This window comes from Balaenoptera acutorostrata, chromosome 3 (assembly GCF_949987535.1).
Source record: "Balaenoptera acutorostrata chromosome 3, mBalAcu1.1, whole genome shotgun sequence".
In the NCBI taxonomy this organism is placed as follows: Eukaryota; Metazoa; Chordata; class Mammalia; order Artiodactyla; family Balaenopteridae; genus Balaenoptera; species Balaenoptera acutorostrata.
Window position 1 is genome coordinate 34,071,673 of NC_080066.1, and position 18,076 is coordinate 34,089,748.

Below are 18,076 nucleotides of genomic sequence, written 5' to 3' on the forward strand. Positions count from 1 at the left end.
TTTGGTAGTGTATATATGTCCATGCCACTCTCTCACTTTGTCCCAGCTTACTCTTCCCCTCCCCGTATCCTCAAGTCCATTCTCTACGTCTGCATCTTTATTCCCGTCTTGCCCCTAGGTTCTTCATAACCATTTTTTTTTTAGATTCCATATATATGTGTTAGCATACGGTATTTGTTTTTCTCTTTCTGACTTACTTCACTCTGATGGACCTAGAGACTGTCATTCAGAGTGAAGTAAGTCATGACTTTTTCTGAAGTCCTGGGTGCAAGGTGGCGGGTGGGGAGAGCACATAGCAGGTGGGAGCGTCCAAGGCCACCTTCTCCTTGATTCTTTCCAAGTCCTTCTCCCATGAGGCCGCACCTGGACTCTACCTCCAGGTGAGCTGCTGGTACCAGTGGGGTCTGTTCACCCGCTCATGCCCATCCCTCCCTGGACGACTTTTACACTCCCCAAAGCCCACTTTCCAGGGAGCTCCCCATCCCTTGGTGTCTGCAGACACAGCAGGTGACCATCATGGCTCCTCCTGGCCCTCCGTGTCCTCCCTCCTCCATTTACCTCCAGGCCGCTTTTCTCAGATGCCCAGCTGCCAGCTCTCCCCCTGGGCTTCCTCCGTCTCTGGGCTGTAGCACTTGCTCCTTTATATTTTGGTTTTCAGTGTTCAGGAACCCTTAGGCTCCCAGATTCAGGGCATAGGAACCGCCCCCCCCAACAAGAGCCACTGTCTGGTCCTCTTGCTTTGGGGGCAGCAGGGCCCGGTGTTGCTGAGCAGAGGCCATGCAGGCTTTTGAACTGGCTTCCTTTCACTGTGGGTTCCCAGTCCTCCCTTTCCCCCCCTTCTCATCCGTTCCACTTCCTCCCAATCCAAACAGCAGTGCCTCCTGTGCGTCTTTCTCACCACACTCCTCCGTCTCGGGCCTGCTTCCTCCCCTCTCTCCCTCCACCTGGAGCGGGCAGGACAGTCATAAGGATACTCTATCCAAGGTCGTTACCGGGTCAGACATGGGTGGTGTGTGGGCTCCAGAGACGGCTTCAAAACTGCCATTGGTTACTTGGCACTGATTTTGCACCTGAATAATTGAGAACCTTTTATGTGCCCCTTGGAGCAGCACTCAGAGTAAAATTAATTCCTCCACCCATTCATTCATTCATGTGAAATATGTGTATTGAGTGGCCTGGGCGTCCCATCTATGATGCTCTGCACCAGTGAGCAAACGACCTCCATCCAGGTGTCCAGGAAACCTCCACTGTCTTCACCCAAGTCACCCCCTTCCTTCGTCCTTCCCTGTCTCTGCCCAGCTCTCACCATTACAGAGCTTCCCCCTCCTGTCTTTACCCGAGGACATGGCGGGGGCTTCATCCAGCCTGGGTGGGCCAGCTGTAGCTGAAGTCCCACCTTCTCACCAGACAGGCACTCTGTTTCTTGTTGACTTTCAGGTCAGAGGTGGTGTTTTAGACTGTTCAAACTGCTATAACAAGAATACCACAGACCAGTGGCTTAAACAGCAAACATTTATTTCTGACGGTTCTGGAGGCTGGGAAGTCCAAGATCAAGGCGCTGGCCTCTTCCTGTTTGCAGACGGATGCCCTCTTGCTGTGTCCTCATGGCTGGGAGCAGAGAGACAGAGGAAGCAAGCGCTCTCCTGTCTCTACTTACAAAGAAACTAATTCCATCATGAGGGCCCCATCCTTAGGACCTAATGACCTCCCAAAGGCCCCACCTCCAAATACCATTCCACTGGGATTAGGGTTTCAACATATGAATTTTGGGGGGACACAAAGCAGTCTATAACATGTGGGTAAATTACTCAGAAGAGCAGTTGGGATCTGAGCATTCAGCAAGGCTTCCAGGAACCCTGTTCTATGGGACCCAGTTCATCTCAAACATGGCAACAAGGAAAGCATGGCAGTCGTTGAAAGATGTGTCGAGTCCCTAAGAAAAATGAATAGACACTGCTCCCTGCCCTCAGGGACTAGAGACCCATGCTCAGCAAATGACAGATTGTAACAGCATGATCTTGCTTCCACCCCGTGCCTCCGAGGGTCTCCATCACAGTGCCGCCTCCTTAGGGTTTGAGTGAATGTACGGAAGTCTTGCTTGCTGGGTGGTTCGGGGAGTCTAAACGCGGCAGTGGTATTCCCAGGTGACCCACATCCCCCAGATCATTAACCATCTAGTGTCCTGGTGGGGGTGTGTTTGCTTCATGGTATATGGGTCCTGGCGCCAGAGATGTTACCCACCCCTTTCACTGTGGCATCCAGGACCTGGCGTCCACACACAGCTGCGTGTGGTCTGGTTTAATATATGTCCCACTCTCTGTCAAGTGTCCTTGTTTGGATGAGAATTGATAAGGCCACGGTATCTCTGAGACTCTAGTCTGACTCGCTTTGTCCGTTGCTTACTGGTTAGACAGTGTTCACCACGAGTCCACCAGCTCATTGCCTCCAGAGCCTCTGGAACCTTCCCAAGCGTTGCTGCTTGCGGTTTGGGCGTGCTGACACCTCCAGTTCCCGGAGCTCTGTGAACTTATCTGTGCGTCACTTCTCACACAGCCATGTGTCCTGGGCTCTTTGCTGGTCCTTCTTCCACCTTACCAGGCTCCCTCTTCCCTTTCTCTGTATTCACCGCCTGCACTGTGCCTGGGACCTGGCAAGTGCTAGGTAAGCGTCGGGGTGTGTTTGAGAGGCGGGCACGGCTGTGAGGAGTTCAGGACCAGGTCCTGGTTCTGAATGGTACCGACTGGAATAACCGGCCCCTTGTGTGTGCAGGGAAGTGGGCCTTCGCTCCCCACTGCCCACAGGCATCGAGAAGTCATGGACTGGGGTGGGGGATGAGGGGCAGGAGGAACATGCCCAGGCCTCTGGCCACCGCTGTCCCTCGTCCCCGCTTCTGAGCTGCCGGCAGCATGCCCCTCACCTCGAATGACTACTTTTCCAATATCTCTTGGCTGGAGTCTGACCTTCTCTGTTTCTCTTGTCCTGTTTTTATCCTCTCCTCTTGTCTGGCCTCATCTCCCCATTCTTTCCACTTTCCTGAATATTTCAGATTGTTTACCACGTACATTTACTACTGTTCTCATCAGAAAAGAGTAAATACTATCTCACCTGGGAAACAGGGATGGGGATGCTTCTCTCACAGCCCTGCTGTGGGGCTCAGCAGGTACTTCATCTTGGAGCCGCGCCCCCTTCCCACCCACCACCCCTTCCCCTTCCTCCAGGGCGAGCTTGCTCAGCTGTAGGTGCTGCCCGACTTCCCACCTGCCTGCCTCTGTTCCACTTCCCAGCTCTGTGCTCTGAGTTCCCAAGCAGCCTGCCCACGGGTCCAGCATCCCGCGCCTGCTCCTTCACTTTCAAATCAACCACTTGGGCTTCCCTGGTGGCGCAGTGGTTAAGAATCCGCCTGCCAATGCAGGGGACACGGGTTCGTGCCCTGGTCTGGGAAGATCCCACATGCCACGGAGCAGCTAGGCCCGTGAGCCACAACTACTGAGCCTGCGCGTCTGGAGCCTGTGCTCCGCAACGGGAGAGGCCGCGACAGTGAGAGGCCCGCACACCGCGATGAAGAGTGGCCCCCACTCTCCGCAACTGGAGAAAGCCCTCGCACAGAAACGAAGACCCAGCACAGCCAAAAATAAATAAATAAATAAATAAATCAAATCAACCACTTGCATTGTACCCCCATCATAAGAGTACTGTATTCTAAATTGTAACAACTTAGAGATACAGAAAATGTTAAGTGGGAAATAAAAATCACAGGTAATCTGACCATTCAAATATAGCTTTGTCCCCTTTTTAGTGTATTGACCTCAAGACACACACACACATACACAAACACACAGAATCTTTCTCTACTGTATGTGTGTATTAGAGGTGCATTGAATTAAATCCATTGGACCTAATGCTGAATGTCTGAGCATCAAAGTCAACGTTTGGTTGTGTTTGAGGCTGGAGCTGAATATCACCATCGTTGAATGAAAGCCAGACATTTTACAAAAGTAGGTTTTATTACTATTTTATTATTATTTATTACTAGTAGTTACATTGTAAAAGGTTGACATCTGACTCAATAATATATGGGCACTGTTCACGGCTGATTGCTCCTGTGTTCATCATGCTGCAGTCGGTGATACTAAATAGATGTTCGTTTGCAGTTGAGTTTGGGGGAGGAACGAGAGGTATCAGGAGGACTTCATATTTCCCTAACATTTCCTCTTTTTTCTCTTTGTTTTCTTAATTGCATCTAGATTGATGATGATTTCCTCTAGATCAGCTTGATGTACTTGATTTTGAAGGTTTTCTCTCGTGCAGTTTTGAGGTAGCAAAGTTGACAAAGCTGGCTATTAATTCACCCTTGTACAGATATGAAAACTTCCAAATAAGAATTTTTCTTGAAAGATGCATGGCCTAAACAAATAAATTATAAAAATTAAAAATCTTGACAGTTTATTGCTATGAAGGCCAGTACATATACCAGACAACTCCACAAAGATATTAATTACAGGGCTTCCCTGGTGGTGCAGTGGTTAAGAATCTGCCTGCCAATGCAGGGGACATGGGTTTGAGTCCTGGTCCGGGAAGATCCCACATGCCGCGGAGCAACTAAGCCCATGAGCCACAACTACTGAGCGAGTGTGCCACAACTACTGAAGCCCACGTACCTAGAGCCTGTGCTCCGCAACAAGAGAAGCCACCACAATGAGAACCCCATGCACCACAACGAAGAGTAGCCCCCACTCGCTGCAACTAGAGAAAGCCCACGTGCAGCAACAAAGACCCAACGCAGCCAAAAATAAATAAATAAATAAATAAATTAATTAATTAATTTTAAAAAAGCAGTCTTTCAAAATCTCTAAAAAAAAGATATTAATTATAGCATACTCTGATAATCTCTTTTATTCTGCTTTGTATTATTATTTATGGTTCCATAGACATCTTAGCTCAAAAAGGATATAATAGTCTTCCTAAAGGCAGCAAGCTAATGCATTCTCCCTTAATATTTGTATTATTTCCCCATTTTCTCTTACATTTAAGTATTTGAAAATTCTTAATAATTGATTTTGCACGTAAAATTAATAGCTTTCAGCCTATGGCAATGAATTATCACACATTATACTCCTACAACAATATATTTATCAACCATCTGATAGGGAGAATTGAAACATATATATAAGGAGTTTTTCAATCTTAGTTCGTCTAGAATGCCTATTTACGTTTGAAAGTGAATATTCAGACTTGAACAGTAAGTTTGTGTGGCATGCCTTGTTTTGGGATTGCTGTTGATATACTATAGATGTAGATAACGATGGTGACCCATGTGATTATAGGGTCATTGATTACCCACAAGTTCAGGGATGCCAGAAACGATCCTGAAATGGGTATTCCACTGCTCGTCCTTTCAAAGGTCGAGGCATTCGTTCAGAAGCAGGGCAAATACTGTGACTGAAGCTGAATTTTGATGGATCCCTGACAGATATATGTTTGCCTCTAAGCTTTTGTATCCTGCTCTATTAACGTACCCTTAGCATTTTCCTGTAACATTATTCTTTGAAATCATGATATTTAATGGCTGAGTGATTTTTATCTGTGTGGGTATTCCATAATTTATTAGCTTTTCACTTTATGTCAGACGTTTTAGTTCATTTGGTTTCTTTTCAACTTCAAACTGTATTTGGACAGTCAGCGTGCATGTGAGTCATTCATTTCTTCCCTTACCCTTCATATCCTTGGCCGCCGTGCCAAGACCTTGGCAATGATCGAGAACTGGCCTCTTCTGTTTCATACAGGAAGGTCTCTCATGTATTTGAAAACAGTTTCACGTGTCCTCCTGCCTCAAGGAGTTTCCTTCAACCACAGCCTGGGTTTTAACTGAGGATCCCTCTAAGACCCTCTCAAGGGAAGCCTGTCCACTGACAGACCCCGAGCCTACAACCCAGGTGACCTGGCCTGTCTTCTGCCTGACAGATGAGACCCACTTCCCTCTGATGGTCTCCGGCTGTCGTATTTGACTCAAGCACGGGACAATTCGTGGTGGAGGCCCCGTTGTGGTTATATATGTGGGCCTTTGTTTGTCATGTCCCAGAAGGCGGCCAGATTGAGTGTGGAGCTCACTCTTCCTGTCTTCCGCCAGAATCATAACCTCATCAGTAACCTCCCTACCTTTCTTCCTCTGGAATTGTTGGTTGCCCGTCTTCTTCTTGGGTCTGTGTGTTTTACCCTGTTTATAAAGTTCAAGGCAGGGATGCAGGGCCTTCAGCCAGGAGGGTGGGCTTGGACCCTAGTGGGAATACAGGTGCTGATGCCCTAGTGGGCTCTGGTGCAGTGTCCGTGTTCCAAAGGGCACGGCACTGCCCACTCGGGCCAGGGAGCAGGGCTCTGCGTAAGCCAGCGTTGCTAGCTGAGGTGGGAGGGCATCTCCCCAGGCTGCCCTGGGACTGCTTCCAGTTCCCTAATGCCAAACCTGCCTGCTGGCTAGGAGTGACTCAGGCCCACAGCCAGGGCTCTGGGTCCAGGAGGGAGACACCAGCTGATGGAGGAAGGACCTGGCCTCTTCCTCCTTTCCTGGGTCCACTGGCCGTCTCTTCCCATGTCTACCACCTCCTGCCCTGCTGCAGAGACCCCCAGCCAGCCCGCCTTTGGATGAGGGCTGCCTTACAGAGGATACACAGCTGGTTAAAGTCCAGCAAGGACCTGGGGTCAGAGTCCCCTGGCTCTCGGTCTAATGATTTTTCTGTACCTTGTGCTACAAAAATCCCACCCTATGGCGGGCCTTTGGGAGTCATGTGCCCTGCCTTCCTTCCAGAAGTGGAAGGGACCCTTTCTCCCTTGCACATCAGGAGGAATCCTTTTTGATCTCTGCCTGAAATGTTTTGGTAACAATCTAGAGATTTCAACATACATTGTGGTTGCACAAGAAATCCAAGTCACCAATTTTTCAGAATCTAAGCAGTTAACATTAGAAATTTTGCTGCAAATAAATTGATCAGTATGCAAGACAGTTGTCACGGCTGAATCATGGTCCACAGTTAAGGTAAACAGATCTGTGATGACATTTTCTGAGCGGAATACAAATGCAGCTCATTTCCTCCCAGAGGTTTCTGACATTTCTTCTACACGGATAACAGATTCTCCCAAGAAGGTGCTGGTCACAAGGAAGAAAGATCTTTGTTTAATCCCTCTGAAAAGGTATGGCTGTGATATTTGATGTGCTTTCTGTGAAAAGAATTGTTCTAAGAGAAATGAATAGAGAAGAGACTGTTTTTCTTTGGGTAGCTGTCCCTCACTCCCTCCCAACCATGGAGAGACCCTTTTGGGTTTTGTTTATTTGAACGGTTATTAAAATATTATGTCATTGTTTTGTGAGAGTTTGCATGTCAATAACATTTTTTTGCAGTGTGAAGATCAAGGGATATTTTTCTTATGTAGATTCACATGAAATAGTGGGGGAGGGAACAAAATGTTTTTTCATTTCCTCATGTTCTTTTCATCTGTAATGCTCTCAAGTTTCGCATTTTCCCCCAGGTTTTTGCTCCCTATACTGTATTTTAGGAATTGTATACACTGTGTCTGCATTTGAAATGTGAAATAGTCCTTAGCTAGATGCTGCATTGTAAGCTAGATCTGTTTTCTGTATTCTGGTGAAGCTTTCAAAAGCCTCAGCTTGTACTGCAGTTGAAATGAGCTGAAAACCTGCAACTTTGTGTAAGGGCAGGCAGTCATTCCATCCCTGTGTGTAACGGGAAACAACATTTCCTGGGTTGGAGGCAATACTGGCATTTGGGGTGGGACTGCTGTAGATGGAGAGATTTCTGTCTATTTGTGCATTTGTCATTGGTTATGACCAGGGATCCTGAGCAAGGAGCTATACAACACAGTTGCATTTGAGGTGGGGGAATAATTCTAGATCCTGTTGGGAGCTGCAGTTGGGGTAAAAGGCCAGAAAGCTCCAGTGACTGGACATGAACAAGAGGGCATGCCCCTCCAAGCAGGGGCATGAATGAGTCTGTTCATAAATTCTGGAGCAATCAAAGGAATACATTTAGGAAAAGGGCATCTTTTATATCGTGCTTCATTCCTCCCTGAAGCGTTTGCAGTCCATTGCCAGGATAGCACAGGGTTGCCTCCTCCAGGAAGCCTTCTTGGATCTTCCTGGTCCTTCCCACCACCCGGTGTCCAGTCTCTTGCACAGCACACAGCTCTCAGTATGAAATTACCTGGCTCTGGGTCTCCATCACACTCAAGACTGAACCTGTCAGCAGCAGGATGGGGTCTTTCCATCTCTGACCGACCAGCTTGTAGCACAACTCCTGGCTCAAAGTCAGAGCTTAGCAAATGCTGTGTGTAATTGAAACAGGCCCCATTTTCTTACAGCAGCTTCTGCAGAAGGAAGGGATGTCCTGATTAACCCCATTTCTTAGTTGGAGAATAGATGGGGAAACTGAGTCGCATAGTAATGAAGCCAGACTAGAACCAGATGCCTATTTAGCGCGTGACCCTCTGAATAAATGCACAGAGGAAGGTGTAAGCGATCACACCTCTCCTTTGCTGCAGAGTCCCCATATATCAAGTGTATGGTGTGGTAGATGTAAATATGCAACTGAACCAACCATAGTTTTCTTCCTCCTCCCGAAATTTTTTGCCCCATGCAGTCTCAGTGTAGGAGGATCAGGTGACCAAGGCTTTTTAGAGTCTTCCTTTCTGGGCTCTGACGGTGACACATCGTGTATTTTGAGGCAGTAACATCATCTCCTTCCTCCTGAATGCCCTCTGGGCGGCTCCATCATTCAGGCCCTGTTTTCTGTCATCTGGACCGCTGTGACCTTCATTCATTCACAGGAGAAGTACAGGTACAGTAAGAATGAATCACCAGGGACCAGACCTAGAATGGGAGGGAAAGGGATTGGCCAAGGACAGGCTTCCTTGGAAAAGTGATGTTTGAGCTGAATCTCAGTGACTGTTAGGAGTTAACTTGGTGAAGAGATGGAAGAGGGCTTTCTGGCCACAGGACACAGCATGTGCAAAGGCCCTGAGGTGGGAGGGAACACAGTGTGTTCATAAGACTGATAGGGCAGGGTGGCCAGAGCCGAAGAGGTGGGCAGGAGAGGTGGACAGCAGCCTGACCACACAGGAACTGGCTGATCGTTGCAGGGAACTCCGCATTTGTGCTGAGAGCAAAGAGAAGCCGCTAGAGGAGAGAAGTAAGAGGTGGACTGGTCAGCTGACTCCTGTGCGAACAGTGGGAGAGTAGATGCAGAGAGACCAAGGGAGGAGGCCCTGCGATAGGCCAGCAGAGAACCCAGAGGACGGAGAGACCTTTAGGACGTGACAGCAGGACTTGAGAACTGGATTTGGGAATCATCAGCACAGAAGTGGTACTGATGCCGGTGCTTGAATGGGTTCACCTGCAGGGAGAACAGAGAAGAGGGAGTGGTGTAAGTGCCTGGAGGTCTGGTGGAGGAGGGGGAGCTGGCCAAGGAGAGGAGAAGGAGGGCCTGAGAGGTGGGAGGGAGGGGATGCGGCCCCTGGCAACCCAGGAGAGAGTGCTGGTGATGGGGAGCGGGCAGCTGCACCCCACAGAAAAGGGCGGGGGCAGAGATGAGACCCCTGTGATGACGCCAGCTCCCTAGCCGGGTGACAGGGACAAAGGCCTGACTGCGGGGGATTGAAGGGAGAATGAGAAGTGAGGAGACCCTGAGGGGAGGCCCGAAGGGGAGCAGTGACTTTGCCACATGTGACAACTCTTTTTTTTTTTTTTTAATATTTATGTGTTCTTTATTTATTTATTTGGCTGTGCTGGGTCTCACTTGCGGCATGTGGGCTCCTTAGTTGTGGCATGAGGGATCTTAGTTGCGGCATACATGTGGGATCTAATTCCCCAACCAGGGAGCGAACCCAGGCCCCCTGCATTGGGAGCGTGCAGTCTTACCCACTGGACCACCAGGGAAGTCCCCACACGTGACAACTCTTACTTGTACAGTTGACAGTTCCTCCTCTGCTTTTAGGATTGATTTGCATGTTGACGTGGTGTTCTGGTCCGTAGGATATGTTCATGTTTCTGTGGCACTAGAGCCTCTCCTTGTTACGTGTGGTCAGCCCTCAGCTGTGGGGGAAGTCAAGGTGCGGACCATGACCGCCACGCTTCTCTCAGTGGAATTCCTTGCCAGTGCCCGCCTGGGTCGCCCACAGGGAACCAGAGTCGAGAGGTCGTGGGTGGTTCATCCAGGATTTCTGGGCTCCCTTGCTGGCTTGCGTGAACCCTCTGAAGGCAGTGTGGGGCTGTGTGGGACCGTGGGGTCCCAGGGCTGTGACGGGGGCACGTGCACCTGCTCAGGTGAGGCTCTCCTGGGTGAGAGCACGGTGTAGTGAGGAGGAAGCCGTGTCCACGTCAGTCCAGGGCGGGCGGTGTGCATCTGTGGAGCCCTGCAGGGACCTGGGAGAGGGGGTGGAGGCACACTTGGGGCCTGTCTGCTGACCCCTCCCTGGGCTATGGGTGGGCCAGCCATTTAAAGGCAGAGCTCTCAGTAGGGAGGCAGTGTGAGGTCGGCACAGGATGAGGACCGCGGCTCAGGCTGCCCGGGCCTGCGGCAGCCCCCTGTGTCTCCCTTGTAATAGCATCACCCTGGGGGGCATTTTGCACGTGGGGCTGCAGAGGAGTCAGTCCTGTGGCCACCCCCCTCTTCTGTGGCCCACTGTCACCCTTCCTGCACTTCTGTGAGACAGAGCCATAGAAATCAAATCACAGAAGTGACCTAATCCCTTACAGTAAGAAAATGATCGTAAGTTTTGTTAGTGCCTGTGTGTGTGTTTTACTGAGCAAATGCTTAGAAGTGCTTACTATGTGCCAGACATCATTCTAAGTGCTTTATGGGTATTAGCTTTTTTAATCCTCATAGCAACCTCATGAGGGATTTACTATTTCTTATTATGCCCATTTTATAGATAGAAGACTGAGGCACAGAAAAGCTAAGTTTTGCTCAAGGGTTATGTAAAAATACAGACACACCCACACACACACACAATGTCTGCTTTAAAAAACATTCTTTTCTTGGGGGAAAGTCAAAGGGGAAAGGGGAAATAACTTCTGCCAGGCATCTATTATTTTTATTTTTTATTTACCAATCGGCTTTATTTTTTTTTTAAATGACAGAAATTTATTGTCTCCCAGTCTGGAGGCTAGAAGTTTGAAATCGAAGTGTCAGCAGGCTTGGTTCTTTCTGAAAGCTCTGAGGAAGGCTCTTTTCCATGCCAATCTCATTGCTTTTGGTGGTTGCTGACAGTCTTTGGCATTCTGTGGCTTGTAGACTGCCAGGCGTCTTAAATGAGTGATCTTCCTTAATCCCCACAGTAACTGTGCATGATGTGGGGATATTCCTTTTTTTATAGATGAGGAAACTGGAGCTTAGGGGTGATGAATAGCTTGCCCGTGACCCCAAAGCATGGACATTTCCTGCATGTCACGCAGCTTCCACCTGGGCCTGGGATTTAGAGTCTTGATGTTACAGCGTCTCTGGTTGCCCCCACCCCACCCGGGGAAGGGGTCTGCTGGCCGCCCAGCCTCTGCCTGAGCACCTTGAGGGGCGAGGGCCCTGCAGGGGGTGGCTGAATGGCGAGAGCCCGCTCTGCTGCTTCGCAGTCATGTGACCGAGGCATGGCCCTGACCTCTCTCTGCCCAAGTTCCCTCGTCTGTAAAATGAGTTGACTTTATACCTCTCTTGTAGGCTGGATATAAAGCACACGTGGAGAGCTTGGGACATAGTGAGCACTCAACATATATCTTATTACCTTTATACAAAAATATTTTACACATTTTTGTATAAGATGTTTATCATTATTATTAAGCCAATCCATTCCATTGTTGGACACTCTTGTGATTAAAAAGGTATCCCCTTCCTTTATCTCTGTCTCATTCGTTCACTGCTTCTAGCTCTCCAGCTATATATGCTTTCGACTGTGGCTTACAATGAAACCCTTTAAAAATACTTATTTCTCTATTTGTGCTCATTAAATTAACACATCATTAGATTAATGTTAAATTAACACATGTTGTTGAAGAAAAAAACCTTGTATATTTAAAAACAAAAAGAGCTTTTAGGAGAAAATAAAACCCACCTATAATTCCAACAACAAAAATAGCCAAGTTTAACACATTGGTGTACTTGTATCTGCCTTCTGGTCTTTTTCTGTGCATATGTTAAGTACATACACACACACACACACACACACACACACACACACACACACACACAGAGCTGTGGCATCCTCTTGTGAGGCATGGGTAACTTAATGTCTCTTGGCACATACTGCCAACTCATCCTTCACAAAGGCTGTGTGCATGTACACCCCCAGGGGCAAGGTATGACCATGGCCACATTGTCACCCAGTAGGTATCCAACTTGATTTCCTCTCTGCTCAGTGCTACGGTCAAGGTTCCACTTTTGTTCCTTTTGGAGTGAAATTCAAAAGCCCTGGAGCAAATCAACAATGGGCTTATGGGGCTACTTTCCATCTAAATGTATAATACCAGGCACTAGGACTTCCCTGGTGGCACAGTGGTTAAGAATCCACCTCCCAATGCAGGGGACACGGGTTTGAGCCCTAGTCCAGAAGATCCCACATGCTGCAGAGCAACTAAGCCTGCACTCTAGAGCCCGCGAGCCACAACTACTGAGCCTGCGGGCCACAACTACTGAAGCCCGTGCGCCTAGAGCCTGTGCTCTGCAACAAGAGAAGCCACCGCAAATGAGAAGCCCTCGCACCACAATGGAGAGTATCCCCCGCTCGCTACAACTAGAGAAAGCCCGAGTGCAGCAATGAAGAACCCAACGCAGCCAAAAAAAAAAAAAAAAAAAAAAAAAAACCAGGCTCTGCCTTGGAGACCCTCACCTCTGACCTAGTTAGTGACCTTCCTCTGGCCACCTTTCCTGGGTTGGTGTCCTAGGAGCTTTGGTAACTTACATTCGAGTCATATGAAAAAGGTGCCAGATCTAGGGAGCAGGTAGTCACTTTTCCAAAGAAGGCTGACAGCTGATTCCATTGGTAGATATGAACGTAGATTACAGATGAGAGAGACGTGTTTTTTATATTTTTATTTGAATGTATTAAGAGTGGCTCCTAAAAGACATTAGAGAAAAGTTTAACCTTTAAAGTGAATTTTAGTCTCATCGATTGCATCTTTCACTTGGTTTGTTTCGTATCTAAAACACTATTTTAGTTACCACAATGGCATTTGATAAAATGAGACATCCATTCCTTGAAAAAACTAAAAAAATGGGATAGGAGCAGATTTCCTTGATGTCATAAAGCATATTTGTCTTAAACCAGCGGGTCATTACAATTAAATTCAAGGACCAAGCAAGTTTGCTTACCATCACCATAATCATGATCATTTTAATCATTGCTGCTTGAGAGTTTTTTTTTTCCCTCCCAGGCACTGTGTTAGGCTCTTCATATACATTATCCTTAATTTTTAAAATGATCCTTTAAAGTAGATTATTGCTAGGAACTGTTTGAGTTGTGATTTGAAACCAGGTATGTTCACTGCAAAAGCTCTGTGGCCTTTCTGTTACCCAGTTATTGGTCATTATTATTGAATATTCTGGAAGTTCTGGCCAGTGAAATAAGACATGAAAAGAAATTAAACCTTTAACTATTTAAAGTGAGAAAATAGTATCATTATTTGTAGCCCATAGGATTTGTAAAATTAGAAAATTCAGAAGAATTAGTGATGAATTATTACAACAATTTTAAAAATTTGGTGAAATGGCAGGACATATGGCAATGGCCCTAGAAACTCTTTAGCCAGGCATGCAAATTTTGAAAGCATAATACATACATAGAACAGCAAGGGAGGGGAGGGCAACACCTATCTTAGCTGCTGGTCGAATCAGTTGACATCAAGCATGACAGAGTTATTGTAGCACAATTGTCTTCATAGCTAGTAACCAATCAGAAAGTAATCTGGGAAAGGAGATCTCATTCACACTAGTAGCAATGATCGTAATACACAACACAACATCACATCATAATAACATCACAAAGTACCTAGAAATAAACTGAATGAGAAAGTTGGGGGATCTATATGATGAAAATGCAAGACTTTATTGAGCTAAAAAGGAAGTCTTGAGTAAATTATAGGCTTATGTCAGTTCTTTGTTGAAAATTCTAAATATTGCAAAAATGTCACTTTTCTCCAAAATTAATTTGTAGGTTCAAGATAATCCAATTAATTTCCAAAGGAGGTTAAACTTTATATCTTAATCAAATTATTCTAAAATTTAAATGGAAGAATAAGCCAGAAGAACAAAGATAATTCTGAAAGGTAAGAGCAGTGAGAGAAACTTGCATCACTAAGTGTGTTATAATGGTGCAATACTAGAGCAAGTGTAGATAACTGGGTAGTTGACAAGAAAAGAAAATAGATATTCTAGAAACAGACACATTTTCTATGTACAAATAAAATGTAAAACAGAGGGAGCATCAAAAAAACTTATGGGGAAAAGGAAGGACTCGAATAAATGAGGTTAGGACAGTTGAGCTTTTCTTCTGCTGTGGACTGAATTGTATCATCTTCTCAAAATTCATATGTTGAAGCCCTAATTGTACCACTCCCCCCCACCCCCCATTGACTGTATTTGAAGCTAGAGCTTATGGGAGGTAATTAAGTTTAAATGAGGTCATAAGAGTAGGGCCCTAGGATTGGTGGCCTTAGAAGAAGAGAAAATGTGACGGCACGGAGGGCAGGTGGTCTATAAACCAGGAAGAGGATTCTCACTGGCACCCAAATTGGCTGGCACCTTGATCTTGGACTTCCCAGTCCCCAAACTGTGAGAAAATACATTTATTTCGTTTAGGCCCCCCGACTGTGGTATTTTGTTATGGCAACCCAAGCTGACCAATACATCTTAAAACTCTACCTCTTAAACCTTTCTCTAGTATTAAAAAAATCTCTTAACCTAAAAAAGCAAGCAACAGATTGGAAAAATATTGTAAAGGATTTTCAGAAAATGTGGCAAAGCTCTAATATCTTTGTCATAAAAAGAGATCATACAAATAGATGAGAAAAAACCTCTGAGTCTCAGTAGAGAAACGGGTACATGATATACAGATGCAGTTTACAGGAGAAAACGTAAACCTAGAATGAGTCAGGTCTTCTTAGAAATGCTTTTTGCATGCGGGAGGGGGGAGGGGGTAGTTTTGGACATTGTGGATGGTGAGCCGCCATCCTTCTGTATTGCGTGCGTAGCCCCCTTTGCTGGAGATGCGTATGTGCCTCTCATTTTCAAATTATGTCGATGTATTTGCATTTAAGGCTCCCTTGCCCCCCTCCCCTTATCCCATGGTGCACAGGTTCTATGACACATGCATATCACATGTAAAGATTGTAGCCAACTCAGCATATCCGCCGCATGGCCTTCATGAAGCATACACTTTCTCTGTGGTAGAAACTACTTGTGTAGTTGCACTTGGTATCTCGCACCAAGCCTGGAGGGCACAAGAATATACCTAGCGGGGTCTGATAGAGGCAGGCTGGTGTGGGCCTGTCCTCGCAGAGCTGGCCCTTTTTCTGGGCCAGTGAAACTTAATCATGGGAAACAGTCCAGCAGAATAAGATGCTGATGTGACAGCAAGACTGGGCCTGCCCCTGGCCCGGCCCCTGGTCCACCGTGGGCACCTGTGGAAGTCACTTAATCTCTTTTTCCTTGCTTCCCTCATCTGTCTGAGGAGAGGATTGGACTTTCCATATTCCTCAACCCTTGCCCCATAGCCAGGGTTTTTGTGGAACTTCACCGTCTGCACCTTTGTTTTCCCCAAATAAAATGGGACAAATATCATCTTCTTTCCTAACTGCACATTGCCTTCCGTTTTCCACTCCTTCCTCCCCACTCCCCATCTCTGAGCTGGAGGGTAACCACAGAGGGAAAGGTTGGGCCTTTCCAGGTCTGCAGACAATGGCGAAGATCTCCTCCAGCCTGATGTTTCCTTAACTCAAAAGGCAGGAATGAGGTAGTTGACTTTGAAATACTTAAACTAGTGTCACGTGGAACATGAGTTGTTCAGAGAACACATTTTAAGAGTTTCCACCATTAGAGACCTTTATGATATGCTGGCTTAGTCACAGGTAAACAAACGTCCTTATATCAGGACTTCTCACTGTGTTTTTTGGTGGACATTGACGTCTTCGAGAAGGGGGATAAGTGTGTGGCTTTTCCCTACCCTGTCTGACCACGCAACCCTTTTTCCTGGAGAATCTTAAGGGCCTGATGTTCTGTGGGACTTAACTTTGGGAAGCGGTGACTTTTGTTTTCGCCCATGTTTGCACTGGCAGCGATTCAGCCTTTTAATTTTGGGACTTAATGGACTTAACGTGCTTTAGCCTCCATTGCAGAAAAAAATATAGATTTCTTATCAGAAGCAGGCAGATATAAGGTTATGAGGTCATTGCTGTTCATACTGCCTAGCTGTCACAAATCCAGTACAGGAATTGTTTAGAGAGGAGAGGATTGCTTTAAGAAAGGGATTTTTTTTTTCTCCTTGAGTACTTTCCAATGTGTACATTAGTTAAAAAAAAAACCAAAAAACTAATAGCCCTCAAATTTTTGTGAACATAGTGGAGTAGCTAAATTAAGATTTTGTTTATTAGTACTGTAAAATTCTTCTACAGAACTTTTGAGTGGAGTAGTTCAGGTTGACCTTAGACTATGTTTATTAAACACAATGTCTTTGGACATAACTGTGGATCAGCTGTCAGATGCCTCCGTGGTTTCTGGGAGGGGGCAGAGAGCAGTAACTTAACACTTCGGAGCATCACGAACGTTCCTTCACTAACAAGGGCCCAGATCCCTGTCTTTCTCCCAGACTGTCTTTCTGAAATACATTTTCGTAGACTGTTGCATCCCTTCTGCCCTGGATAAGAGTTGGGCTGAGAAAATCGAGCCCTGTGGAAGTCATTCCCAAGAACAATAAACAGGATAAGAGAGGCCCCTGGAGTATTGCTTTTGCCATTTAATGGTCTGAGGAAAGGGCATCTGAGTTCAAGAACTCTCCACAAAGTGGGAAGGAGAAATTCTTTAACTGTGGTTTCTTTGACATTAAGGATGTGTACCTTGGCCTTAACAAGCTTCTGAAAGTTTCTAGCTTATAAGCAATAATACATTATGATAAAGATGTACAGTAAAGGTACATCTCATCTAATGCCAGACCTACCTGTTCTTTTTTTTTAATTGGAGTATAGTTGCTTTACAATGTTGTGTTGGTTTCTGCTGTACAATGAAGTGAATCAGCTATATGTATACATATATCTCCTCTCTCTTGGACCTCCCTCCCCACCCCACAATCCCACCCATCTAGGTCATCACAGAGCACTGAGCTGAGCTCCCTGTGCTATTCAGCAGGTTCCCACTAGCTATCTATTTTACACATGGTAGTGTATTCCTCTCAAACCTAATCTCCCAATTCATCCCACCCTCCCCTTCCCCGCACCGTGTCCACCTGTCTGTTCTCTATGTCTTGTGTCTCTATTCCTGCCCTGCAAATAGGTTCATTTGTACCACACCTAGAGTCTGTCATACAGAGTGAAGTAAGTCAGAAAGAGAAAAACAAAGACCTACTTATTCTTTAAATTAACATTTCTTCCTAGAAAGTCCTGGCTGTGGAGAGCCGTTGTCACTGGCTTACCGTGCAGCCTGAAGGGATGCTTTTAAGGCCCCTGGACCTCACTGTCCTCATCATGAATGGAGGGCCAGGCAGGGCTCTATATTCAGGGATTCTGAGTCCAAATTTAGAGAGGGGAACAGACTTTCCGCTTGAACACAGATGCCCAGGGTGAGGACTGAGCATCAGTGGTGGTGCTGCAGGGGATTGGCTCTTTTGGTTCTCTGGGTTGGCCCCATGTGGGCTACCAGTAGTTGGGACCAGCAGTGGGGTCCTTCCCCTTAAGCTTTGGCCACGTGCCTGGATTCCTGAACGTCTTACCCTCCTCCAGGTGACAGGAGACAGGAGCTCTTTATGAAAGCTAAGTTAGCTGCGCAAACTCTTTTTTTACGACCTAAACTAAGTATGGGCATACTGCCCAGGGATATCC

The 18,076-nt window shown here is 46.6% G+C and overlaps 1 protein-coding gene across 5 annotated transcripts in view; it reads left to right on the forward strand.

Annotated features, from left to right (window-relative positions):
• ARNT2 (aryl hydrocarbon receptor nuclear translocator 2) overlaps positions 1–18,076 on the forward strand; it is a 209,022-nt gene that overhangs the window by 30,481 nt on the left and 160,465 nt on the right. The gene's annotated exons all lie outside the window — the stretch shown is intronic.